Source organism: Podarcis bocagei, assembly GCF_964188305.1.
Source record: "Podarcis bocagei genome assembly, chromosome: 3".
Taxonomy (NCBI): Eukaryota; Metazoa; Chordata; class Lepidosauria; order Squamata; family Lacertidae; genus Podarcis; species Podarcis bocagei.
In genome coordinates, this window is record NC_138127.1 from 38,962,548 (window position 1) to 38,989,523 (window position 26,976).

Consider the following 26,976-nt stretch of genomic DNA (forward strand, 5'->3'; position numbering starts at 1 on the left):
GGACACTGACAAACTGGAACGTGTCCAGAAGAGGGCAACCAAAATGGTCAAAGGCCTGGAAACGATGCCTTATGAGGAACGGTTAAGGGAGCTGGGCATGTTTAGCCTGGAGAAGAGGAGGTTAAGGGGTGATATGATAGCCATGTTCAAATATATAAAAGGATGTCACATGGAGGAGGGAGAAAGGTTGTTTTCTGCTGCTCCAGAGAAGCGGACACGGAGCAATGGATCCAAACTACAAGAAAGAAGATTCCACCTAAACATTAGGAAGAACTTCCTGACAGTAAGAGCTGTTCGACAGTGGAATTTGCTGCCAAGGAGTGTGGTGGAGTCTCCTTCTTTGGAGGTCTTTAAGCAGAGGCTTGACAACCATATGTCAGGAGTGCTCTGATGGTGTTTCCTGCTTGGCAGGGGGTTGGACTCGATGGCCCTTGTGGTCTCTTCCAACTCTATGATTCTATGATTCTATGAAAAATCTAAAGGTATATTTTGCTGTCTTCCTGCCTTACATTCACAGAAGTCGGAAAAGCTCCTCCTAGAGTCAGCAGGATTGCAACACACACAGACTGCTGCTACACTGGATGAACTACTGCTGTGTTGACATGCTCTGTCATAGGGAAAGGGGTGAAGGTAAGGCATCAACACAAAATCTGAGAAAGAGAAGATCACAACCATGCACTGAAGTATTATTTTTTTGGTCAATCATGCATCAAATATTGCAGTCCTACTTCAGGAGAACTGGTTTAATCCATTCACAGGGTTAGTAGGACAGTCTTCAATCCTCCGAATGGATTAAATCAGTTGCCCTGGAGGGAAAGTCGTGAGACTTGAAATATGTCGGGCCAATAAATAACTTCTGTTTATTTATTTTAAATTCACAACAATGTCATGTGCCAAATTCCTTCCCTCACACAGGGTCAATAAACCATTTTCTACACACTACCCTCTCCCTCCATTTTTGTGCTGCATCACAGAGAGGCATTTTATCTCTTAACAAAGGACTTTCTGGACCTTACGCAGGACAATCGGGGAGGCATCTCCCCATTAGGCTCTATACCCAGTGTAGCTGCTGTGCGTGAAGATAGTAATCTGCATGCTGGAAGTGACGGGGAGACGGAATGAGGCTGGACAGTCCTGTTCCTCATCTGGCATTTTTAAATCTTGCCCTTCACTGCACAATATCCTTTCTGAGGCAGAAATGGGTCTGCATGAAGTAAATTTCAGCTCACAATGGAGTGTGTAAGCATAGCACAGGCCTATCAGAGGATATTCAGAAGGAGGGACTCATAAGAACGCAAGAGTTCAAACCAAGGGTTAATTTTGCCCAGCATCTTGTTTATTGTTAAGTTGTGGGTGAACATATCAGACGACACAGCGATTCTTCAAACAGCTCTTGTTTATTCACAGGCCAGAACAGAACAGAACTGAAGGGTTCAGCCAGCCTGCTTATATAGAGCTCCACTAGAATGCAACAGTAACCATTTTCTATAACTATCCAATCACTGAATGTCACTTTCAATCCCTTATTTGCATATATGGACCTGAGTGAAAACTATCTACAGTATCCCCCTACTGGCCCAGGGTGAGATCTTCAGTACATAACAATTTATCACAAAGGCCAGCCAGATGCATCAAGGAAGCCACCCAGGCAGGTTATGAAAGCAATATACTTCCCAGTGTTTGCACTCAGCAACTGATATTCATTGTTATACTGCCTTTGAACATGGTTCTCTTTAACCAGCATAGCTAGTAGCTATTGATACTGTTGCTTGTTCCTGGTTAATTTTAAAACACCATCAAAGCCACAACATATCCCCCTTCATAAATCAGTCTTTCATGCATTAAAGAACGGGAGCAGGGTCTCATCCCAGCTGGAGTATTAAAAAACTTATGAAACAAGCACCTGTCTAAAGGTTTTTGCCATATGGTGAAACACCACAAAAGAGCGAGACCGAGGGAGATCTTCTCAGACAGACTTCACATGTTGAGTGGAAGCTGAATGTGCATAGATTTCCCTTTCAGTTCTTCTGCTCAATGCACACATATGACCCAATGAGAGAGAGAGAAAAGTTAACTTTCCATTTCCTTCATACTGTGTGGCCATAGTTGTCATACAATGTTCATTTGAGGAACCACTTTCAAAATTCCAAGAGTCCATTTCTTACCATAATGTGTTGAATTTCAGCAGCAAATTGAAAATACTGACATGAGAAGTATTTATACATTATCCGTTACTTAATATGAGAAACGTTTGCCTTTTTATTTTAGTGCCAAATAAGACTCGCAATGAATCCTGTACCAAAGTGACCTAAGCAAGATTAATATAATCCTAGTTATATCTGCTTCTTGTGGATGACTGCCTCTTGGGTCATATAGTCGATGAAAACAGCTATTTTAAAACGTGTTTGCTTATGTTTAATTTTAATATAATTATCATGTACAGTTTCTGAATGCTGCCACAGTCACTTGAACATTCATTATTTATGAAACTGCATCTAAATTATATTTAAAGCTTTGATCTTCAAAAGACTTAGAAAGCAATCTGGCTTCTTTGTTGTTTTAGCTGATCGTTTTTTTAATGAAACCTCTATCTCACCACTCTAATATTCAAAAACCTAGGATGTTACCATGTTGCAGAAATACTTGTGTATTTTTTCCCCTTCAGAAATACTCATTGAAATTGGTAGGTTTCTAGGGCTATGATAATGCTCCACCACCCACCATCCTGTTCAAAGGAGAATTTGAAGGAACATGATAGTTTTTGCTTTGTTTTTTAGGTGGATGATATTTTTTTTAAAGGGTTTGTATGCCATTGTTACTTTTTTGAATTTTATGTAAAGTTTTTTCAACTTTGGGGGCGGGGGGACTTTTTTCAGTGGCTATTTCAGTGCTGCATTTGGCCAGCTTATAAAGTAGGACGGGGGAGTTTTAATAAAAGGACTGTCTCTACTGCTGCCACCAGCTATGGTGAACCCCACCACACATGAACCTTAAAAAAAATCCCTAAAATTACCATTACTTTATGAGGGCATAGGGGAGGCAAAGTACCAATTGTATTTTGCCACACACCATTTTTGAGCCTGAAGTTCTTGGGCACTTTTTGAGCAGCCTTATGATTTGCACCTTCTGTGATACAGTACATATATTTGTTGGATATTATAAAAATTCTGCAGGGGTGATAATGTGTCAGTGGAAACCTCACATGGATCAACACTTACTATATTTGGGCCATAATTGTTAAAGTCACTTCTTTTGGTCCTACATTATATATATGTAATGTTTTCTTCTCGTTCCTCTAGACATCTTCACCATCTTGTAATTTTTAAAAATAAATTAGGTTGTTTATAATTACCTTCATTGTAGTTTTTGTATGTCAGTTGCTATGGTCCTCAGAATTCTGGCTGCAGAGAAGTTTTGTTAAAGTCAGTATAAGTCATCTGAAGGGTGTGGTTTGAAGATTGACATGAACATTTCCTAAGAATGCTGGTATTTTATCCACTTTGGTCAATCATTGCATTATCTGGTTTTATGTAAGCAACTTACGTAATGTGGGATTTCGTGACTATTTCTTACAAGAAAAACCTTAAATGCTACAAGATAATCCATCTCTTGTTTGTTGTCTCATGATCTACTTTCCTATATATAAAGAACAAGGTTACAAGGAGGACTTCCCCACTATTTCAGTGTATATGTAAGTGTGGGGTTATAATTCTTCTTGATAAATTTGAATGCAGATAATAATTATTCCACTTCAATTAATTTAGAATAAAATAATGTGATCTTTACTATGCACCTTCCAAGGTATATCTTAATAGCAGGATTCTTTATTCAATTTTCTTTATTGGGCCTAGATTAATGTCACCTTGGAGCTGATAAATCTGCTAATGAACCGCAACAGCTTCTGACTCTGATAGTTCTTATTTACTAACCTGATTGGACATACTTTTGGCAGGTATAGAAACCACAGCATTTGCATTCCAGGAAACCAAATTTCTTGTTAAGCTTCAAAATTTCTATGATAATAATGTTAAAACTGTATTGACCTTTTTTTGAAAACTAAATAAATAGCACCATCATTTTAGCATTCTATTCTGTAGCAGTGAGCTCTGAATAAAATCCCAAAAGAAACATAACAGAAATGTAGAAACTACATATTATTAATTTTATTGAAATGAAGAAACATCTATGAAACAAAAATTGGTGGCATGATATCTTGCTGATAACTGATTGGTCCACAAATATTACCATCTTCCAGTCTATTTTGGCAGCTCCAGAAAGTGTGAAAACCATGTGCGGAGGAACTAGGTTTAAATTTTAATTTTGTGCTTCATCTTCAGCCATGCCGAAATACAGTTAGCAGCAACACATGTTAATGACAGATAAGGGAATTGTTGCTTCTCATATAATTATGTTGCTCTTGCCATAGTGGAGTCTGGCAGCAGAGCCAGCCGTATCATCACATTATTAGGGTAGTTACTCTGTTTGACAAGAATCCATTTTTACACAGTCACAGAGGCATCTTTTGTGAGTTGCGCTTCTGGAGCATAAAAATACAGAATATTTTTTGCTGAACCTTATAATGTACTTTCCATACAAAATGCACTTTTATGTGTACAAACATACAGGGTTGACTCAGAATAAATCAAGAAGAATAAAATAAACATGTGAATCTCAACCTGTCAAAGAACGGACAGAGCTGCTTTTCCATAGTGTTGTGCTTTACCATGTTGGAATTTTACCTCATCTATCAGCTGTTTCATTAATTCCCCCATCCACCAGCAAGCCTCCTGAACTCCATTCATCAATTGCACTTAAGTTTTAATTATTAAGTTCATTTTCAACTATTAAGCTCACTTGCAAAACAATCCACCACCACCACCATATTCCATTGCGCTGGCCAGAATTGGACGTGATAGGTGTGTTGCTCCACTTAACTCCACTGGCTGTGCTGGATTGCTTTTCAAGTGAGCTCCATTGAAATAAATAGGACTTACTTCCAAGTAAACATATTTAGTGCATAGATAGGGGCAAGCTAGACTTGATGGGGCAGCCACATATATTTACTCATATGTCTGCCCTATTCCCTTATGCAGTGTACAGGAGGGTGTCTGTTCTACATGGAATGTGCCTCACTTTACTGCGCTGCATTGGATGAATCACTTCAGTACTAGAAGTGAACTGGGCTGGGAGAAAATTGCTTGAGGAAATTGGAGCAATAAGGTAAGTCAGGGGAGGGGATTGGTTTTAGATCTACACCATGTAAATAAAAAAAGCTGCCACCTACCCTCCTTTATATGTAAATGGGACAGATGTGAATTAAATCTGCATAGTTGCCTCATCAAATCTAGTTTGACTGAGATTACTGGCAGATATTAGGGGGCCTGCAAAGATCTGCATTTGAGCTGCATCAACGAAAATTGTAGAAGGGAAACATTTATGGTTTGCAATGTTTGCAGAATCTAAGAAAAAGAAGAGATGGCTAATTTCATTTTCACATACCTTGCTTTCAGCACAATACTGCACTCTGAATTTCATTTGATTCTTTATAATCACCAGTATTCTGACAGCTGATTAAAATTCAGAATTGGCTTCTCCTTGGAAAGTCATTTATATGTGGAACAGAAACAGGAAAACCAGCTATATACTGCTGTGAATCAATAACATTTTCATATATATGTAATTGTGAAAGTTGCTGTGGGAATTCACTGTCATCTTAATGGTGTATGAGAAATATATAATATAAAGCAATTGAAACAGTTTACTACTCAGAATCTCAAACTCAATCATTCTGTTCTGCAGGAAGAACAACGAACATCTTCTGGCATACTGCCTCTTTAAAAAAGATATCAAAGCTAATTGGAAATATGCTGCAAAAAGTATCAATGTGGCAAGCAGAAAAATAATACTGTATTAGAATAATGTATGTGCATCATGAGTAATTAAAAGTCTAGTTCCTAAACAGTATGTCTGGCCCTCCCAGCTAGATCTCCACGGGAAGCTTTATTTTAAGATGAAAGCAACAGAATTATTTTATTTATTCATTAATTTTTTTAACCCGTAATTCTTCTAAGGAGCTCAGGGCATCATCATCATTTTCATTTTTAAGTCACCTGACTCAAGAAAGTCTAAAGGGAACTTACATTTAAAAAGTGTTACATTTTAAATACAAGAGTTGCACACAAGTTTTTAAAACTTGAAAAGTTGTCATGTGCTTATTCTGAAAACAACAATAAAAAACTCTACCTCTCCTCAACAACATATGAACTGAGCCAGACCCTGTGACCATCATGTGAGACAATCCTTCATGTGACCCCCCCTCCCATGAGCGGTCCAGAGGATGACAAAACGAGAGCAGGCCTTTTCTGTGGTGGCTCCCCTTTTATGGAATGCTCTCCCTAGTGAAGCTTGTCTGGTATCTTTGTTACATATCTTTGGGCACTATGTGAAAATGTTTCTCTATAAGTGGGGCTTTGGCTAATTAAACAATCTATGGCGTTTGAAACTGTGTATGGATAGGAAGGATTATTGTTTCATGTGTTACTATGTTATGTATTTTTGTCTTTTTATATTGTAAACATGAAGGGCAGTATAGAAATTTAACAAATAATAATAAGCATGATTGCCATGAAAATTAATCCTCTAAAAATGTCCATGAAAATAGTGAAAGACAGCAGAGTCTCTCTGGGAAAAGTGTCTCATAAACTGATGGAAAAAGAACTCGCCTCTTTCTTGTCAACCAGTCTTTCAGTTTCTACCAAAAACTGCTAATGACCTTAGGCTTTGGGTAGGCTCATATGGATCACATGGGAGGAGGCATTCCATAAAGTATTGGAGTCCTGAACTGTGCAGGGGTTGATAGCTTTAAACCAGCACTTTAATTTCAATCCGGGAACATTCTGCAAGCCAGTGAAGCCAGGCCAGAATTGATGTAATATGTCAACTCATTCAGTTCCTATTAACAAGCTGGTCACTGAGTTATGCACCAGCCACAGTTTCTGGACTGAAAGGGCTGTGAGCTCAGTTCCTGCACTAAAAACAAATTACTGGGATGAGGATTTATATGTCCACCTCACTTTCTAAGCCAATATTGGGCACGCAAGTGCAGCTGGTGGGCCTTGGAGTTCTAGGGTGGGAAACTAGAACTTGAAAACTTGAAGTCCGCCCATCTATGTCCTAGTTTGGAGCAGGTAGTCCTCTGTTTGAAGGTATCTTCTGTTTAAAAGGGCTGTCTGTGAAATGCCCATTTTAAAGAAAAAGAAGCATAAGAGAAGAACAGGAAGGTCCTTGAAGATGCCCATCAACAGGGTACTGAGCAGGGACACAAATCACCCATAGTCAACTATAGTGAGATGTAGTGATTTTTTCCTATTAAATTGAAACTAATTATTTCTAAATTTGCATCTATACATACAACTTAGTACATGGAAATCTGATGCAAATATATGCCAAAATGGTGTGTATTTACTTTCTATTTTGGTGATGCATATGTGGCCAACCTAAGACAAACCTGATGCAATAGAAGTGCTAAGGCAGAAGGGGGGGGGGGCTTCTAATCCCTTCCCTATCTCTGACTCACACAAAGACACAGACAACACAGCATTTATAATACTTTCAGACAACCAATCTCTATTACAGTATAGTAAAACCCACGCTTTAAAAATTGATCCAGTTAACAAATTTGATTAAATCTGAAATACCAGCATAGCAAACATCATGTCTCGCTGCCTATGGAAATTGATTCTTATGCACTGTTAAACATCTTGCTGGTTTTATAAAATCTACAAACTCTACAAGTTACCAAGTTCCCTGCTTCATTTTTGAAAAATGCCACAGCAGCTGTATATGTCATGCAACTTTGATGAAGAGAGAAAACGAGTTTCCTCCATTCGTAGAAGGAGAGTTGTTGCCATGGGGGGAACCTTACACTCATGGAAAGTCCCCTTTCATGAGCAGAACTCTCCTGCTCATGGAGCAAAAAGTTAGAATTCAATCCATTGTCTTTTGTAGATAGAAACAGAGCAGATGTTTTGAACCTTACACAAGTGATTTAATGTAATTTTCACTAGATAAAAAAATACCATTACAGGCTATAGTGGGAACATTTAAATGAAATACACATATTTTATTTCTTTTTATCTCAAGTCCTCATTGATCTTGCTTCAGCTGAGTTATCTATTGCTTTCCATTTTAAAACTTTGTTTTCAGATATTTCACTGGGAAAGCTCAGTGAGATATTTTATCTCACTCTCATTGGTGTCCTGGGGCTATCATGTAAGAAAGTAGCAGAAAACAATTTCAAGGGCAACATAAATAATGGGGATTGAATAAATTGAATAGAAGTGTCAACAACTTTATTGCAGGAAAAAATACCTTGCTCTTGCACTTTTTTTTAAAGTATATTGTATACATTTTGGTGGGCAGTAAAGTTTCCAAATAGCATGTAGATTTTGCAGTGGTTTCTTCCATTTTATTCAGGGAGTTGCTATGTATTCTGGCATGTCTGAAGTGGAATATGAGGACACAACCTTCAACACTTGAAAATCTCATTCATTTTAATAGCAAGAGTGTGCCATTCAAAAACCTTCAGAGTCAGACAGGAATGCAAAAGTGTTTATCCACATCTAAAATCAAATTTCTACCCGCTCTGGTGTCACCTTTGCTAGCATTTTACCAAACTATGTTTCAAAAGAAGTCTTTATATGAACAAAGACACTGGCTTAAGAATTCCATGGCCATGGCATGATCCACATGTGGTGGACGTGTGGAAAGATTTAAGATTTTTTTTGGGGGGGGGAATATATGAGGAATTAAAAAAGATGATGGGGATAACTTTTACTAAAAAACTGGAGGCATTTCTATTAAGTATTTTAGATAAAGAGATCCCAAAAAATCTAAGAGAGGTGTTTTTGTATGCAACTGCAGCGGCTCATATACTTGTGGCCAAGGGATGGAAAGATCATGAGGCTCCAAAAATAACAGATTGGCAAATCAAATTAAAGGAATTGGTGGAGACGACTCAACTGACTAGTAAACTCAAAGCAAAAATTAGCGGAAAAATTGGATGTTTATAAAAACATGTTCAAAAATACAATAATAGTTTTGACTCCGTGCTAGCATTCGAGTGATAATGGAACTAAAAGGAGGTGGACTACAATTAAGGATTTATTATGTTTTCAGAATGTATTAGAAAAATTATATAGAAAGGTTTATTGTTTTGTGTACATTCAAATGTAAGATAAAACATATGCAAAGGGACTTGACAGGAAGTCAAAGTTGAAGAAAAGATTTTGGAAGATAAAAGGGGAAAAAATATTTACTTTCATTATTATTTTCTGTGCGGGTGTGGGTGTCTGCACATATGTGTGTTGTTGTATGCAACGTTTGGGAGGAAATAAGATGGTAAATAACAAAAAACAAATAACAAACTAAGTATCGATGTATGTAATTTTTATTTCTTAATTATATTTAGTGGTAGTATGGCTGTATTCTTTTTTGTAACATAAAACCATTCAATAAAAATTATTTAAAAAATAAATAAAATTCCATGGCCATGCCCCCTGATGCAAACGCAAATGTGCCATTCAGCATTGCTGTTTTCCAGATAGATGGTGGTGGAATAAAAAATGATTTAAAGCAGCAACTTTCCCATGGCCTAGATCCTTCTATAACTTTTACTCATGAGTAAGAAAAGAAAAGAAAAATATTTAAGAACATAAGATTGCAGCATTTGGGACTTTTGTTCAGAGAAAAGGTGAGCAAGACATGATAGAAGTTTATAAAATTATGCATGGCAGGAAGAAAGTAGATAGAGAAAAGTTTTTCTGCCTCTGAGAACATTAGAACTTGTAGACATCCAATAAAGCTAAATGATGATTGAGGATAGATAAAAGAAAGTACTTCTTCACACAGGCAGTGATGGCCACCAACTTGGAGATCTTTAAAAGAGAATTAGACAAATTCATGGGGGAGAGCGTTATCAATGGCTACTAGCCAACCGGGATATGCTCTACCTCCTCAATTGTAAGCAGAAATGTTTCCAAATACCAATCTCTGCAAACTTCAAGGTGGGAATGTGACCTTGCGTTCATGTTCTTATTGCATGTTTCCCACAGGTATCTGTCTGGCCGCTGTGGAAACAGGACACTTAACTAGATATGCCATTGGCCTGATACAGCAGGCTATTCTTATGCTCTTACGTTAAGCTATTTGCCACTTATTCCCAAACCACAATTAACAGGAAGCAATAACAGGAAGGAGGGCCAACAAATGGGAAATCTAAAGGCATGGAAACCCTGAAAATATATATGATTCAAAGTGGATAGGCTGCAACTGCAAAAAATAAATAACTAGATTGTCACAAATCAGGGATGGGAAAAAAATACAGGAGAACAGAGAACCACTGGACTGCAATGATTTGACAATTTTGGCTGAATTCCCTGAAAAAAGCAAGTCTCCAAACCATGGCAATTCCAGAGAAAACTGCTAGTGTGGAAGAAATCTTTGTCCAGGTATTTTCCCCCAGACAACTACCACTTACCATGCTTCTTTTTCCTGCTGAGTGGTAGCTCATTTTTTGTGGGAGAGAAATAGCCAGTGTCATGTTTACAAGCAAATTTGTTGTGAGCACAGATTTATTTACTACTTGGTTTGCATCTAAAAGCATGCTCTGTATAATCTGAAATTTGGCAGCGATAGCCAAGTAATGAAGTCCTTTTAAATCTTGATTGGTACAAATTCCAGAAAGTAACTAGTGAATTGATTGTTCTCTTGCTATAATGGTAGAATATTTTAGTTTGAAAATGTCAATCAGAACCGAATCCTGACACTGCCCTGCTCCACCACCCAGTCAGGAGGACTAAGCACCTCATGTGTCATGGCAGAGGCAAGAAACCTGAGTATCTGTACCAAAGTATAACAAGTAATATAGGCATCATAAGATAGAACATAATCTAAACCACCAGCACAGACTTGCTGATGTAAATGGTATCCCCTCACTGAATTCCTCCTTCTCTGCCCATATTGCAGGTTTGGTATAACCACATACTTTGTAGCTGCCGGGACCTCAATACAAAAGAAGGATACATTGATAATGTCTTCCTTTTACAAATAACCTGGTTCTAGGAGCTGCCATTTTAATTTCACACAATGCTTCACAGTAATGCTATTTTGGGATTAATTGGTTCATGAAAACAATTGCATGGTGCTGTCACTAGGTAAGCCAGAAGGGACCACTAATGTAAGGGGGGGGGCACAAAATGACACTTTGTCTATGGCCCCCTCAAACTTGGAGCTCTGCCATCATATATAGTTATGGAAATTTTTCTCCATTCCTTTCACCATTTCCAGACACTGCATGGTCAAGAAATACATGGTGTAGTGACATCATTATACCCATTTTCATTATAAGCAGATGAGAAGGAAGTCAAATGAAACTTTTGCTGTTTTCAATAGCAAAACTATCAGCCGTCACCTTCCCTTCTGATCCGAGGTTAAAAGGAGTAAGCATATTTTCAAGAGGGATAAACTGTCAAAACACAATACTTTTTCATAGAATTGTAGAGTTGGGCGGGCCCTGGAGGGCCATCTAGTCAAACCCCCTGCATTGCAGGAACCATAGCCGAATAATTCCTTTCCAATGTTCACGAGGAGTGTAGATTTATGAGGAAATGTGTTCATGATTTGGACCCCACAAACATAATAGAACAGGAATGTCCTTCAGATGTTGCTCCATTAGCTTCAGCCAGTTTAGTTGATGGTCAGGGGTGATAGAAGTTAGAATCCAACATCTGTAGGCCACTACATTGCTATCCTTGTAACAGAAGCATCCCTAGTAACATGGCGGTAATTGGGCAACACCACTGTGAAAGCAGGATAAAAGGCAGGCCATTGATCTGTGAAAATTACTTAATATTAACAACAGCTGGACAAAGGAGACTTAAAATGCACCTTCATGTAGGGCCAGCAGCTAGCCAGCAGCTAAATTTAATCAGTTATTCAGGGTAGGGGTGTGTGTGTCATGCTGAATGCAAATACATAGTTTGCTGCAAATGCAATCTACTCTTTTCCCTTGGAAGGTTTTCATAATTTCCTTTGTCCTTCCGGGGCTTCCTGATGAAGCGGTAACAACATAATATATCACAGCACACAGAAGACATTGTGGTAGGCTGTGCCCAAAATATTAAATATTCTATTCAGTTTGCAGGAAGTGTACCACATGTTTCATAATCAGGTTCTTTAACCATGAAGACCATGGAGAATAACAAAATTCTGGAAAAGATATAAACAACAAATGCATAATTCAAAACGCAAATGTAAGAGTCTAGTCTAGTTGCATGAGGGATTAATAATAACTTTTTATCTATTTGAAAAAGACAAGGACAGAATAAATTGCAGGTGCTATTTTATATATATTTTTAAAATCTCTTGCCTCCAGTTACCTCAGCCTATCAAACAAACTGCATGCCGTGTGACTGCACTAAAACTTCTGGTATTGTTTTACTATATAAAGATAATAATGTATACTCCAGTTTAATATTTATACCATCTTCTAAGATAACCTATGTAGCTTTTGTTGCAAAAGCAAACAGAACTATTTTTGTAGATTCAAAAGTACTACATTGCCATTTCCCATAGCAAATATATGGTGTGTGGATGACATTTAAACATAACATGCATCAGGAAAACTGGTTCCTTGTATGTGAGAAAATGTATATGTCACACACCCTTTACATGGCGATTGTACCACCAACATACATGTCATAATGGTAAGTAGTGCAGTGGAGGGGGAACACAGGGGAGATGGCAAAGTTTTAAGACAGGGGTCAGCAAACTTTTTCAGCAGGGGGCTGGTCCACTGTCCCTCAGACCTTGTGGAGGGGCAGACTATATTTTTTTGGGGGGGGAAATAATGAATGAATTCCTATGCCCCACAAATAACCCAGAGATGCATTTTAAATAAAAGCACACATTCTACTAATGTAAAAACATGCTGATTCCTGGACCGTCCGCAGGCCGCATTGAGAAGGTGACTGGGCTGCATCCAGCCCCCGGGCCTTAGTTTGCCTACCCATGTTTTAAGACTTTTTTCAGAGTGGGAGCAATGGCATCATCTTCTCACTCTCTCATGCAATTGTCAGATCCTCCTTTCTCTGGCAAGTAAATGAGGTGATATGGAGGCTTTCAAATTTTACTTATTGTTTGTGCCAGATTAATACAGTATAGGGAAATCAGAGAGTGAGGAATGTAATCAAGACTTGATAGTTCTTTCCTTTGATTTTTTTTTAAAAAAACTTAATATGTTCACACTTCTTTGCAAGACTGTTTGCATTTCTGATTTAAAAGTTTGAAAATCAGCTGACTGAAGATCTTTCATCAAAGCTCAATATATTTTACAATGATCTATGTAGTCTGAAGGAAGCAACCTGAGTTCAACTGAGTTCAAGCTTCAGCCAATATGATTGTAATTGAGAGCTTCAAGTTCCTAGAAGTGGCATGGTTCAGTGTGGTTCACGTGCATGTTCCCTAATATTCATTAGTGGCTACTTTGATTGTCTCCTTTCTCATAGTATCAAAAATGTACTTACGAAAACACTAAAATTTAGCAGCATATGAGCAAGTAAAATGGACAGTGGAGACCTATATCCCCCTCCGCATTTTCATAGACAGACAGGCTGGGCGAGTTCAACAGTTCAATGAAGAAAATAATCATATAAAGCAGAAAGTCCTCCAAAAGCTTGATAATGTTTTCATTTGACTCCTTAGCTTTTTTGCACATTTTGTTGTTTTGGTAACCATCGTCCTACTTGTGAGCTAAAGCTTCATTTAACACAGCTAGAATACAATAATAAATATATGGTTGTTATGGTTGGTAGCTGAATTAGTGGGCTGCCTGGCTAAGCAGTGGAATTGCTATTCTGAAGAAAACCCTCCCAACCTTGTCTGAACTTAATTATATTAAACTAAGCCATTGTGCTCGTAGTCTAACTTTTTGACCTCATGTCAAAATAATAATAATAATAATAATAATAATAATAATAATAATAATCACCAATGCAACTGCCTGAAAGGTGTGTCTGTCTTATTTTGGTAAAGTTGAAAAGGGCACCTGAACTTCAGGTGGGTTTCAAAGCCCACACGCAGTAAATAATGAGTCCTGCCTTGAGCTCTCCAGGCACTTTCACAGTTGTGCTCGGCAAAGGTCAGGAAAAGAAAAGAGCTCATCAGAGAATATTTGGCCACATTAAACTATTCCAGCATAGCAGAACCTGACAAATGGCACCCTTGGGTGCTGAAACAATGTGCGAGGGTGCTGGGGGGAAACTAAGCCATATGCAAACTTCCCAGAGAGGTCTAGCAAGACACAGGAGATAGAAGTGTGGGCTTATTTTGCAATGGTTAGTCCTCCAAAGAAGAAATGTGTGGAGTACTTAATAAACGTGGTAAAAGAATTGAGATGCATCAAATAATAAAGTACTTGGGTTCAGCACACAAAAGTGGTTTTCACATGTTAAGAACCTTCCATCAAGAAAACTCTCTTTACTAAAGTCACTGTTGAGAAAATAGCAGGAAGTAAGAGGGCAGGGAATTAGATCATGTGGCCATTCAAATGTTTGTTGAACTCCAGTTCCCAGCAAGACCAATGGACAGGGATGATGGGAGTTGAAAGCCAGCAACACCTGGAGCAGCACAGGTTCCCCATCTCTGTAATACGATGATGAGAATAAACCACATTGAAGCTGGATAGTGGGAATAACTTATTATTTAAAAATAGTTGGACAATGGCATAAATTCACCACAGGTTTTTAAATAAAGACTTGGAGGAGTATAATGTTTCAAGAGGTGGCTTGACCATCACTTGAGATTTCATAACTCTCAGCTTAGTAAGAATGAATATGAAACAAGTTCTGCTGGCTTTTATAAACCAACTATCATTTATCATATCCACGTCTTCCCACACTTCTCCCTAAATTATCATTATTCTTATCTTTTTCAAATAGAATAAAACCACACTGACAAGATGGTGCTGCCATTGCATTTTATTGCAATAATCAATCAATATATCTATCAATCATCACTTCAAAGCAGCCCTGAAAAAACACCCCTATCTGAGACTTGACTCATCTTTGAACTTGCTTACTCAGCCTGCCCACTTTACAGATGGTTTTCCAAGCTTGCTTACCTGCTTGTTGGCTTTGACCTTGCACATACCACACTCTCCCCTACTTATTTCCTTTCCCTTTGCCCAACCCTACAAAGAACTGTGTTTGTCCTTTATTCTAAAAATGTGTCAGCATTGTAATTTATCAAATAAACAAAAAGCCATTTCCTTCGTCTATACATTAAATCATGCATTCAGCCCCCACTGCTCTTAAATGACAATGCATTCAATGAAACTGCATGCAAAACATACACTGGCAAGTCATGGCAAGACATACAATGAAATAAGGACAAAAGAAATCAGAAATTCAGTGCTGGGAATGAATGGTGCAGTGGAGGAAGAAAAGAAAAATTAACAATAGTTTCTCTCCCCTTCATTTATTTTCTCAGGCTATCTGTCTTTTCCTAAGTAGTTTTGAATAGGACACTAGTGACAATTATCAGTACAGCCTTCCAAGTAGTTTTTTTAAATAAAAAAAGTCTTCAAAAGTTCCTGAGCCCATTTTAAATTTCAATAGGAATTTTAATTGACTATTAAATACAGTGCTATGCACAATAAGATCATTACTGCACTTCTATAGAAGAATACGAAAAGAAATGTGGTATTTTAGGGGTGGAGAAGAGAACCTGTCTTTTCAGGAGACATAAAAGCTGCTGCAGCAAAAGAAACAATTATGCAGAAACAGCAATAGCAGAATAGTGTGTTTGTGTTTGTTTGTTTAAGTGTAAATGCTTACATTTGTTTCTCTTCCTCTGCTCCATCCTAAGTATCAATTCTTTCTCAGTATAATATATGGTGTTATTAGGTAAAATAACTTTTCCCAGTTGTAGTTGCTTATGGAACTGTAGTCAGTTGTGGATCTTTCTGCTTCTTTATTTTATTCTGTTCTTAAACAAAGGTAAATACTTTACTAATTAAAATGGGGAATAGCATTTCAAGGGCGGTTGTGTAACTTATGCTGTTATCCTCATTATTAACAGCAGGAGAATATACAGTGGTACCTCAGGTTAAGTACTTAATTTGTTCTGGAGGTCTGTACTTAACCTGAAACTGCTCTTAACCTGAAGCACCACTTTAGCTAATGGGGCCTCCTGCTGCTGCCGCGCCGCCGCAGCACGATTTCTGTTCTCATCCTGAAGCAAAGTACTTAACCTGAGGTAATATTTCTGGGTTAGCGGAGTCTGTAACCTGAAGCGTATGTAGCCTGAAGCATATGTAACCTGAGGTACCACTGTATTTCAAAGCCAACAGAGGGTTCTCTCAACTGACCTCTCTTCCCTTTTTTTTGCCGTAGTGGAGCATGCTCAATAGCTCTACTGAAAAAGTCCCAGAAGTCTGTCTGGAAGAGTAGACAGAGGGGCTGCTCTACAGGAGTTCAGAGGATGTCTGGATATTTGTTTTCAGCTATAAGTTGGGTGGCATCAGAATTGCCAGCAGTATATGTGAAAAGGACTTAGTAGACCAGAAGATAAACATGAGTCAGCAGCGTGATGTAGCAGAAGCTGCAGCAACAGATGTATGGTGTCCAGATCAAGAGAAATAATAGTACCGCTCTGTTCTGCCTTGGTTGGACCACAACGGGAATACTGTGTGCTATCATTCCTCATCTTCAGTTTTCCAAAAACTTGCTCAACTTCTGACCAAAATTTCTGGTATCCTTCCAAATGATGACAGAAATATTTAGGAATTTCTCTCTGAAGTATAAGTGTACACTTCTTGAAATTCACATTGTGATGTATTTGAATACTGTGCAAGTCGTATAAAACTCATTAGAGAAGATAAGTGTCTGGTGGCCTTTTGTTTTCATTGAAATGATTGCCCACCAGACAATAAAGTCTAGAAGACAAGACACAACTCTAGAAACCCACTTGGTATGATACGCTAGTCACAAGATACAGTCTATGCACATTGTTTCTGGTCTCAAAGGGCTTTATTAAAAATTGCAAGCATATGCAATAGCTGCTGAATTGGATAAGGTTTGATTGGGTCCTCCAGGGATAACTGTACATAACAGGCTGTTTTCTCTTTCTAAAAAGAGACCCTCTGCTCTCCTTCCTTTGACTGTGGCAAGCCTTTGCAATGCTGATGGACATTATTGTAATACCAATTTAATATATGTGCATACTATGTAGGTGTGGAGCATGTATTTGCTTTTTTAGACACTACAGGACATCTTTCATTGTTGAAATAATAAAAAAAAAGAAACAGAGAGATGAAGAACCTGTTATGTTTGTAATGGAAGAACTCATAGTCAAAATGAGCCACACTCAGAAATCCCAGTTCTAAATGACTGGGTCTGAGAACAGCACATGCTACTGACCCCACACAATTAAACAGTGAAGCAAACCAGCCAAATACAGACCCTCAGGGCACATAAGGCATATATCCTGGTTATTTTAAAAAGAAAAGAAAAATCAAGACTTTATTATGGTGTTTAAAAAAGAGAGGGAAAAAGCAGTACAAAACAAACAAAAAACAGGAGCCACATCATTACCTCACATAGCAAAATACATTCCCAAGAGACTATACAGTGAATTAGAAGTTACTACAAAAATGGACCTGATACAGAAAGAATACAAAATAAATTATAAATGCCAAATCCATATTTCATTGAGACTTGCCATCCCTGTGATTGACCTATCCTGTAAGTAAGAAATGGCCAGCAAATGGAGGCAAAATCCATAGGTTTACCTGCACCCTGAGATACCCTTGTTGTAAGTCAATTTCTGAGAAATGAGAATAAACATGTTATTGAAACAAATATTTGAAGAAAACCCCTTTTTTTCTGAAAGGAGGACTCCTTTCAGCCCTGCAATATGGTCAAACAAGCCCCTACTAACAGAAAAATTATAACAGGTTTACATATTAAGTCTTTACTGTATTTGACTAATCAAAAATTTACAAAGCACACATTGGGGGTTAAAGGCACTGGTACACTGGTGCACCTATTATTTCAGAAATGTTCTTCATTACCTCTTCCCAAAATTTGTACACAAATGTACACATGTGCAAGACCACCAAATGTTCCAAACAGTATATTGGATATTTTAAAGATGCGGCTGCATTAGGTGAATCAAAGGGGATGTACTTTCAAACTAGGATGGTCAAAAGATAGCCCACCTAATGCCCCCATTCATTTTAAATGATTTATTTATGACATTTGTATTCTGTCCCATAAGATATAGTTCTTTGGGTGGCTTAGAAACATGTAAGGTGTGCTGTCCATAGGTTTTGCCTACAGTTTTGCTTGTAAAGAACAGAAAATGTCTATTAATAGTTGCATGCAGGAAAGTCATTTTACACTTTAACACTTTCTTTGGATTTTATATGTGATATAATCCTCTTTTCTATTCAGAAAAAAATGAAGTGGCTAATAACAAAACAGAAAAAGTAATAAAAGCAAAATATCAAGTCAGCAAAAACATAGCATTCAAAATACAAAAAAGCAGCAGCAAGAAAGCAAAAACAAAATAAATAGAAATCCATGTAAAGCTGCTGGCAGAAAACTGCAGCCAGGCAGGAATGTGTCCTAGCCAATAACTTTCTAGACAATGTATTAGGTCAGCTTGCGTGGCAAAATACACAGTCCTTGGCCCACTCTCTATATAACAGAGTGATTTCCGAGATCACACACTGTTTTAAAACTAGTTGAGTCATTCAGTCAAGGGGTTATAGAATCATAGAATCATAGAATCATAGAGTTGGAAGAGACCACAAGGGCCATCAAGTCCAACCCCCTGCCAAGCAGGAAACACCATCAGAGCACTCCTGACATATGGTTGTCAGGGTTAATTGCTTCTGTTTCTACCTGGCTTAACAGCTTGCCTCTTCTCTTTGGCTGCACCTATCAAGTCAGTCTGTTAGGCCCCCACAACACTTACAAATCGTGTCCAGCCATCTTTCAGACCAGCTGAAGTAAAATGCAGAAAGCCATTCCTAGAACGAGTCATGCTTCCTTTCATAAGCTATGCAGCTATGCTTATGAGGGGAAATACCTAACATCAAACAACAAACACATTAATTGGCTCTTGGCAAAGGCATGCTAATGGCACCAAAACAACTTGCCAAAATAATGCAAAATAAAGAGTAACTAAGGAAAGTGAGGTCAAAACTTGAACAAAACTTTGGCATCAGTTTGTAGGGAGCCTGAATTTGGGGGTCACATGTTACTGAAGCTGAAGTGAGGCCTTATTGCCTGGCGTCTAAGCAATCTAGGTTCTAGAGCCCTTGCCAATATCAAAGGCTCACGGAACTTCAGCCCTGAGTGTTCTAGCACAGCAGTCTTAAACCTTTTACAACCCAAGGCCCACTTTTAACTCAAGTTTACATTTGGAGACATTATTTCTTTTTTAACCATGTATTTGCATCGTGGTAGTTCTGCTGTTGTGACACACCTTAGATCAGGATGTGACCTAGTAGCAGATCTTTACCCACAGCTGAAGATCAATGCTCCCATTACTAATGGGGTAGAAATTTGATTCCGTTTCAATTTAAAGGTGAGCAAAACTTGAGCCTTTGCTAGACAGCATTAATAATTTCTGTGTAGTTTTTTGATAAATTGATTTGGATATGTCAGTGCCAAGAAACCTCTCTTGGAGGAAAAAGTTCATATTTACTTATGTCTATGTTAAATAGTGGGTAGACATAGCAGACGACACAGCGATTCTTCAAAGCAGCTCTTTATTTGTAAGCTGGAACAGAACTGAACAGCAAACAGCTCAGCCGGCCTGCTTTTATAGGCAACCAGCTGTCAACATTGTAGCAACAGCAACCCAGGGTTTCCCGCCTAAAGTAACTGACGTGGACCTGAGTGAAAACTATATACATGATACTCCTGGTGGCCAGGGTGAGAACTTCAATGCATAACACCCTAAGAAAGTTATATAAATTTCATAATACCAGTTATTTCATAATGACAAAATTATACCAGTTAATGAGGGCCCGAGCTGCCTCCACAACTATTGTAGTAGATGGCCTGGTGCTGATTTATACCGTAGAGGACTTGACCCTCTTATTTAAACTTATTCTGTTGTAGTGACTTTAGACTGTAGCATTTTCTTTGCTTTGTATTGATGTTAAGTGCTGAAATGTGCATAATGAAAGGGCCAAGATGAAAGGAAATGATAAAAACCCTGTATAAAATATCAGCTAGTAACAGTAATTACAAGCATCAAAACGAAAATGAAAATTTGATATAAACATGAGTAAGTAATGATACAATACTAAAAATAACCACCTTTGAATCAAGCCATTCTACATCAGTAGTCATTTCAATAATATGGACAAAGGGGCAGGGGAGAGAGGAAATTAAATATTAACTATAGTTTAGAATTTATTCCACTACCTTCATTTGTAGAATCTCCTCCCTACAGAGGTTTGTTTGGCAGGGCTGACCCAAGACATTTTGGCACCTGAGGCTGCCCCCCCCCCCAAATACTGTCTCCCTCCCTGCCAGGGAAGAAGGGATGAGGGAAGAACTACATCAGAAACAAGGGGGGAAGAAAATTTGACATTGGGATCTGTTGTTCCAGTGGATCCTCCCGCATGAGGCATTCATCTCACTTTTCCTCATGGATGGGCCAGCCCTGGAGCTTAGGGACATTCATGCTATAGTTTCTTCCATATGCTGAAGATGCACCGCTTTACTGTAGCCTTTGACACTTGAAAAACATATTTTTAGGATCCATCCTATTCTGGCTACTATAATTTGCTTTAAATTTACTTCATATTGTATTTTTAAATTGCAGAGATTATGTACCTGTGTTTGGACACAATCCCAGTTTAGGTATAGTTACTGCCACCCATAATTCTGATCTCTTCTTGTTTGTGTGCGTGTTTTGGTTTTTTTGCTTTGATGCCTGCATGGAAGAGGTGCACTCTACAAAGAAGCTCACTTTAGCAGGTCAGTGAGCCCTTGAAGCATCTAGGGAAATGCTACATGGGCACCACTTTCTTCCCATATATTTCAATGCTGGGGCATGTGGGTGTGTACAAAAAGTGAGGATACCCTTCTTCATGTTTCATTGCAGAAGATCCCACACAGTCACGATATACATGAGAGATATCAAAAGTCACACATCAAGTGTTGTGGAGCCAAATAATTGAACTAAACTCACTTGCCTTTAATCTCACATTTGTTTCATCACATTTATTTATCTATAAAATTTATATTAACATTACAGCAATTTGTCATGGTATGTAAGTCTGCAAGTCAGTACAGTGGTACCTTGGGTTACAGACGCTTCAGGTTACAGACGCTTCAGGTTAGAGATTCCGCTAACCCAGAAATAGTACCTCGGGTTAAGAACTTTGCTTCAGGATGAGAACAGAAATCGCACGGCGGCAGCGCAGTGGCAGCAGGAGGCCCCATTAGCTAAAGTGGTACCTCAGGTTAAGAACAATTTCAGGTTAAGAACAGACCTCCAGAACAAATTAAGTTCTTAACCCGAGGTACCACTGTACAGTGTTCCTTATTTATACAAATAATACTGATTTTTGGTGATTATTTCTTTCTATTGTTTCTTAATTTATATTGAACAGTCTCCTTTCAGAGCTCTGGCTATACACCATGACACTGCCCAGAAACAGTGCCTCTGTCTAAGGCTGCAACCTTATACCCGCCCACTGAATTCAACAGAATTTACTTCTGAGTATACACATTTAGGACTGCACTGTTTATTGACAGTCTTGTTATGCCACTTATTATATTTCATTTAACTGTCAAAAAGGTGGTGATGGTGTGGCAGAGCAGGATGGCACTTCCTGTTTTGCCTCAAGTGCCAAAAAGGGGCATACCACCCCTGACCTCAGGATTCAAGAATTTACAGCTGTTAGTTCTGAGAGAAGGCAGGCAAGGACCCACAGCCTACGTGGGGCCAGCAAGCTTGGGGAGTAGATGTGTGATTCCTCAGCTGGAGTAGGCTCAGAGCAGGAGGGGGGTCATATGCCTCACCAAGCCCAGAAGGTATAACAGGAAAGCTGTCCTGGCCAGGCCTGCATCTGATGTGGTGCAAAACACTAGCAAAAGTCCCACTGCAACGTTTGATGGTTTAAACTACACATTTCATGGTGCCCCACAAAATGAGCCCTCGGCCCCTTAACCAGCGGGGTCAAGATTTCGCCGAAAACCCAACATTGTCTGATTCACCCCAGTGTTTTTCTTCCAATCCCCTTCTCAATGTGCCTAATTTTAATTAATCAATTTTAATCTAGCATGTAAATTCTCAAAACTTGCTTATTTAAACATTCAGCATTTTTTGTACAATCTAATTTATTCTCAGTAACCAAAATTATATTATCAACGTATTTAAGCAGAAAAGTTATTTCCCCATTTTGTTGTTTTTGCCATGAGACATCAGTTGAATTGGACCCCACATAGCACCTAAATTATTTAATTCAGTATTTGAATGATTGGTGTTAGTAATTGTATTATAAATTGGTATTGTTATAATGAGGCTATTATTGGATTGTAATTGAAAACTAATAATTTTTTTTAAAAAAATCTCAATAATGACAATTAGAAAAATCAGAGATGGAACGTAAATGGTTTAAATAATAAAGCAAAAAGAAATAATTGCATGGAATAGCAGAAAGGCAAAGGAACCAGAAAATGTGTGGAAGGAAATCATATGGTATATGTATACCTGCTGTATTTGGTACGAAGTTGTAAGTGTGATGGGGGGGGGGTTTAAATATGATCTCTGTTCCTGGTTTTGAAAATGCAATTAAAAAAAAACAACTTTCAAAAATACAGAAAATAGAAAATCCTGCACTTAGGTTGCAAGCTGTTTGTGTCATGTGGGTAAGACATAACAACAATATAATTGATTGGGAAGTTGCTGTGGGTTACAGAAACTACTGTAAGGTTGGATAAGAAATTTCTGAACTACAGCCTCAACCAGGGAAATTATAATGGCCAAAGGAAAAAGGCTTTTGACAGGCATAATTGGCACTTTGGCCCTCCCACCTGCTATTTTTGGGTAGCCAATTACTTCCTTGAGGGAAGGATCAAATTAAACTGCAGGTGGCAAATCCCATACTGGGTAATTCCTCTCCCAACCTGCAGAAGTAAATCAACCCCCATTCTTTTTTTTATTCAGACACAAGAAGGATATGGTTACGAATTGACAACAGGGGCAAGATAGAGCAGCTGGAACAAACTATTCATGTCATACGTAATTTTGGTAAGTGAGGTGGGTGCTATCTGTTGAAGCCAAACCTATGGACAAAGGGGAGGTGGTGGTGGGCCTTTGTTTTTCTTGTTGTGATAAAATGTGGTGCCTTCGTCTTCCATTTTTATAACCAGCAGAATTGCAAACTTGGAATTAAACAGTGACCTTTCTAAACACTCAGATTATGACCAAATTTGGGGAAGAGGGACTTGAGCAGTTACCAGCAATAAAGCATACCGAACATTTTCTGAGAGAGAGAAGGGAAATTACAGTAGAACTCCCTTGCCAACATGGAAATGAAGTGCTGCCCCCTCTTGAAAACAACCACAGTGGAACAAATTACCGTAGGAGCAAGTACACAACATAACACTTAGATTTGGCATTGCACAGTAGGGTTGGGATGACTGCTTTACAGTTGAAATTATTTTCTTAGTCAAGTCAGCTGTTTGTAACCACGGCCATATATTGCAGAAATGATTTCATAAATATATAAGCACACCGAAAGAAGCATGACAGTGACACATATGGGTATGAGTATTAAATACTTCATAGCATACATCCAGATATTTTATTTTACTTATGACGTTTAAGTTTCACCCTCCCTCCAAGGAGCTTAAGGTAGCATACATGACTCTTACTTCACAACACCCCTGTGAGGTAGGTTAGGTGCAGACACTAGCTGGCCCTAGTCTCTCAGGTCGTAGTCCATGACTACACCACATTGGCATTGATAGTAAACTGCAGAAAACAACACAGATTGTACCATTAGGAAGCCATAGACAGTACTTACTGACTGTTGTATTTGGGCTAGATCTGAATGCAAACCCTTGAACTAATGCTTGTGGCAAAATCTGACACGGACCATGTTGCATTATTAAAATGAACTGGAACTAGCCAGGTGTTAATTTGCAATCTATAAAGACTACAGGCTGCTTAATTCTGTTTGTGTTTTCTTACCCTTAGAGAGATGTAGGTAAAGTTACTGCCAGTTCTTCTCAGTCAAATCTTCATGCTAGTTGACTTACTAAACCACAGAACAAATCTGAGCAAAGTTTAGAGTGCACAAAAGGCCCAATAATAAATCACTTTGAATTGTATGCCAATGCTATAGATAAGATGCTTAGTAAGAATACCAGAGTGGGAAAGAGTAGGAAGCGAGCAAGGGAAAAGTTTATTGAACTCCAATATTGGCTTCCTGTGCAATATTAGTTCTACTGAGTTAAGAAAACTTCTGATAACCCCTTGTGTTTCAACATTCCGTCATTTTAATGTTTGCAATTAGAAATTTCCCTTCCTGATATAAAAGGACTAAGTGAAAAATAAATGAAGCCAAGCAAGCATTGTACTTCTCTACTGAACTTGTCAGCTTTCACCTGCTGAATATACCATTCAGCTTTTGGGAACAGAGTGGCTTTGTTAAGTTTCTCTAAGCCTTCCTAATTATGTACATTTGATAGTGCAGAATTCTTTCATTTGAGACAGCTTATATTATCTGATGCAGCTCTTTCAAAACTATTCAGAAACATCATCTGCCAGGATCAAGAGTAATTGAACTGATATCTATTGGGTTTTATCTGGAGCTTTAGTGCATAATTTTTCATTTTCTTTAGAAGGCTTTTAACATAGAGGCAGAGCGTTCCTACAGTCCCACAGAGGTGTTTTGACATTAGACTTAATAAAGCATGAAGAACTCATTAATAAATAATGTTCTGCTAGGTTAACAAATAAAACTGAATGCATTTGTTGGACCCAAGAGTAAATTGCATCAAACATGTGACTTGTTTAAAAGATTGCAATGGTTATTCTGTTGGAGCATTTGGCATGTCTCAACACATCAGTACACTTAAAAAAAAAATCACTTCAGAAGTTCATGTATCCGCAATTAGAACGTAGTCTGTCAGTTTGAAGATGCTTTCTGCTAGCCTGAAGTTTGTCTAAGTAAGCATCCATGATGCTGACAAAGAGGCAGTTAAGCAGCATTAGTAGTCTTTGTTGAGAGACTATCGCTCCCTGTCATTTTCAAAGTCAATTCATGAATTAATGGAATCATTCTACGTCAGAGCAAAAAGTTACATAATTTTATACTGCTTTTATACTCTGGACACAACTATCCCTTTCTGTTTCTAGTCAAACTTAGAATGCTATGTATGTACCAATCAAATGAGCATCCGGTTATAAGCAATGCAGTGTGCAGACTGGTGAGATCAGTACTAAGATGTTCATTCCAATGTGCTGTTGGAAGGACATTTCATTTACTCTTGTGGTTTGTGACAGAGCAAGTGTTAATGTCTCCTTCATGGATCACTGCCTTGTCGTGGCGAAAGGACTTGAACAGCTCAGAGAAGCTATGAGCTATGCCATGCAGGGCCACCCAAGAAGGACAGGTCATAGCGTAGATTTTTGACTAAATGTGATTCACCTGGAGCAGAAACCGTCAAGCCACTCCAGTATCCCTGCCAAGAAAACTTCATGGACAAAGACAACAGGCATATAAAAGTTATGATGCTGGAAGATGAGCCTCTCAGGTCGGAAGGCATCCAACATGCTACTGAGGAAGAGCGGAGGACAAGCACAAGTAGATTCAGAGCTGATAAAGCGGCTGGGCCAAAGCCAAAAGGTTGCTCAGTTGCAGATATGCCTGGAAGCGAAAGGAAAGTCCAATGCTGTAAAGAAAAATATTGCATAGGAACCTGGAATGTAAGAACCATGAACCTTGGTAAGTTGGATGTGGTCAAAAATGAGATGGCAAGAATAAATATTGACATCCTGGGCATCAGTGAACTAAAATGGATGGGAATGGGTGTATTTAGTTCGGATGATCATCATATCTACTACTGTGGGCAAGAATCCCGTAAAAGAAATGGAGTGGCCCTCATACAACACCTTCTAGAAATGACACCAAAGAAGGATGTTCTTCTCATTATAGGGGATTGGAATGCTAAAATAGGGAGTCAAGAGATAAAAGGAACAACTGGCAAGTTTGGCCTTGGAGTTCAAAACAAAGCAGGGCAAAGGCTAATAGAGTTCTGTCAAGAGAACAAGCTGGTCATCAAAAACACGCTTTTCCAACAACACAAGAGACGACTCTACACATGGACATCACCAGATGGGCAGCATCGAAATCAGATTGATTATATTCTCTGCAGCCAAAGATGGAGAAGCTCTATACAGTCAGCAAAAACAAGACCTGGAGCTGACTGTGGCTCAGATCATCAGCTTCTTATAGCAAAATTCAAAATTAAACTGAAGAAAGTAGGAAAAACCACTGGGCCAGTAAGATACAATCTAAATCAAATCCCTTATGAATACACAGTGGGAGTGAGGAACAGGTTTAAGGATTTAGATTTGGTGGACAGAGTGCCTGAAGAACTATGGATCGAGGCTCGTAACATTATACAGGAGAAAATCATCCCAATGACAAGGAAATGCAAGAAAGCAAAGTGGCTGTCCAACGAGGCCTTACAAAGAGCGGGGGAGAGAAGGCAAGCGAAATGTGAGGGAGATAGTGAAAGATACAGGAAATTGAATGCAAATTTCCAAAAAATAGCAAGGAGAGACAAAAGGGCCTTCTTAAACGAGCAATGCAAAGAAATAGAGGAAAACAACAGAATGGGAAAAACCAGAGATCTGTTCAAGAAAATTGGAGAT

At 38.5% G+C, this 26,976-nt stretch overlaps 2 protein-coding genes across 11 annotated transcripts in view; one reads left to right on the forward strand and one right to left on the reverse strand.

Annotated features, from left to right (window-relative positions):
* The window catches only part of LOC308583081 (uncharacterized protein), a 145,734-nt gene that overhangs the window by 77,249 nt on the left and 41,509 nt on the right, over window positions 1–26,976 (forward strand). The window contains exon 5 of one of the 3 annotated variants that reach the window (XR_014006033.1): window positions 21,698–21,797. The exons of 1 other annotated variant lie outside the window; for it this stretch is intronic. The gene's annotated coding sequence lies outside the window, so the exon portion shown is untranslated. Of the gene's footprint in view, window positions 1–517; window positions 836–21,697; window positions 21,798–26,976 lie in introns of those variants that run through there. One more of the 3 variants, XR_014006034.1, reaches the window with a different exon arrangement.
* The window catches only part of HS3ST5 (heparan sulfate-glucosamine 3-sulfotransferase 5), a 148,713-nt gene that overhangs the window by 54,565 nt on the left and 67,172 nt on the right, over window positions 1–26,976 (reverse strand). The window contains exon 1 of one of the 8 annotated variants that reach the window (XM_081186745.1): window positions 3,353–3,375. The exons of the other annotated variants lie outside the window; for them this stretch is intronic. The gene's annotated coding sequence lies outside the window, so the exon portion shown is untranslated. Of the gene's footprint in view, window positions 1–3,352; window positions 3,376–26,976 lie in introns of those variants that run through there. 8 annotated transcript variants of the gene reach the window in all.